The sequence below is a fragment of the Gavialis gangeticus genome, unplaced genomic scaffold (assembly GCF_001723915.1).
Source record: "Gavialis gangeticus isolate Ggan-Ray unplaced genomic scaffold, GavGan_comp1, whole genome shotgun sequence".
Taxonomy (NCBI): Eukaryota; Metazoa; Chordata; order Crocodylia; family Gavialidae; genus Gavialis; species Gavialis gangeticus.
The window spans coordinates 43,087,936-43,089,987 of record NW_017728995.1 but is presented as its reverse complement, the minus strand read 5'-3'; positions in this window follow the sequence as shown (position 1 = coordinate 43,089,987).

Below are 2,052 nucleotides of genomic sequence, written 5' to 3'. Positions count from 1 at the left end.
GTTAGATGTACACCTTGCTGGGGTTGTCTGACCCCAGTACTCTTTCCTGCCATGCCAGGGGATCAGACTAGATGATCTACTCAGTTTCACAGGTCCCTTCCAACCCTAGAAACTATCTCCCAGTTGCACAGGACAGCCTGCAGGACTCAGCTCACGGTTACATAGTGATGCTTTACTGCACAGTAGATTAGTCTCGTTTACATGCACCCTCAGAGTACTGAACAGAGCTAGAAGTACAACCACCCCACAACACCCGTCCATCCCCCCCAAAAAAGGTTCCCTTACACTTTAAAACAAGACAGGAGCAAGGTAAGCTCATAGCTCTGGGAACCGCTGCAAGCAGAACAGAGAGGGTAAAACTTGGAAGTCATTGTAGAAAGAGCTGGAACATTTAGCTTACAGATGCATCCAAATCAATCAGCCATTAGTTAGCAGGACAGAAACACAGAATGAAGCTGATAGCACATATCATTTCTGCCCAGGATACAACAACATTTTGGCAATATATCTTTTCAAAAAGCACTGATTCCACATACTACCACTTTGGTTATGTTGGCACCTAAGGTGTTTCACTAGAAGACAACAACATTTTAGGATGTGCTAAAGCTCAAGAGCAGGACTGTCCTGGGGTGGGGTGCAAATCAGGGTGGCTGCCTCGGGATGAGCAGAGCTAATCCACACTGCGGCCAGCTTCACATCTAAGGGAAGAGAGGCTGAGGGAACTTGGAATCTTCAGCCTAAAGAAAAGAAGGCTGAGAGGGGACCCGATTGCAGCTTACCACTATATCAGAGGTATACAGCAGGGGCTTGGTGAACAACTGTTCACCAGGACATCCTGGGGGAAAACTAGAAACAACATCCACAAACTCCTGGAAGATAGTTTCATGCTGAACATTAGGAAAAAAAACTTCTTCACAACCAGGGTGTCCAAACTATGGAACAAGCTCCCCCAAGAGGTGGTACAATCATCTACCCTAGTGGTCTTCAGGGGAAGACTGGACAGTCACCTGACCCCAGATGTCTTTCCTGCTCATCCAGGTGGCTGGACCCAATGATCCTTCGGGGTCCCTTCCAGCCCTATGAGTATGATTTTAGTAGCGAATAGAGTACTACAGTCTACACGGAGAACATTGTTATCTGAAAGAAAGACAGTAAGAACATGGCCAGAGGCTTAATACAGTCTGAAGAAGGACCAGAACAAACCTCTCTACAACAGAAACAATCTATTTGGAAGAGAACAGAACAATGAACAGGTAAGTTGCAGCAAGACTGAAACCACCAATTACATGCCCACCTCCAAGACAAGGAAAGGATATAAAAATTCCTCAGAACTATGACTTAGGTAGGGAAATATCCACCTAATTCAGCTGCTGAACCTCAGCTTGAGAAAGTATAAGGATGTCCAATCCTTCACTAGCCTTTCTGAAAAGTCCAAGACATTTAAGGCATTAAAGAGGCACAGGTTCACAGATACTTGGCTATTCATAGGTACCTCCAAGGACTTTATACATGTCTACAAGAACTAAGTGTCAGTATACTCATATAGAAAAGGCAGCTATGGCTTCAGTTTCTAGATGCAAAAAGCTTAACTATTTTATGATGGCCAATATAAACTGGCAATTTACTGTTCTTGCCAAAAGGGGCCAGGCAAACAGCTCCCCCTCTAAAAATTTTCCCTTGCAACAACTCTATAGTTTATAAAACTGAATAACAAGCCAGGAAGAAATCTAATGGATGCAGATAAAAAGTTCTGGAGTACCTAACAAATAAAGAGAGAAAGAAAACAAAATTGTCCACTTCCAGAGAAAATAGGGACAGCTGTCTGAGCAATGGTGCAGAAAGAGATCCTGCACACAGCAGTTACAGCTATTAGCATATGACCACTGGAAGAGCTGTAGCCCAGGCACCTATTTCCATTACAAGGGTGTTGTTTCAGTACTAAACAGAATTTGTTTGAAAGCACCAATATAGTGAGCCTTAAAAAATTAAGACAAAGATGCTATTAAAAAGGTTTCATGAATATCAAAGATAGACTTTCTTGATGTTTCTGTC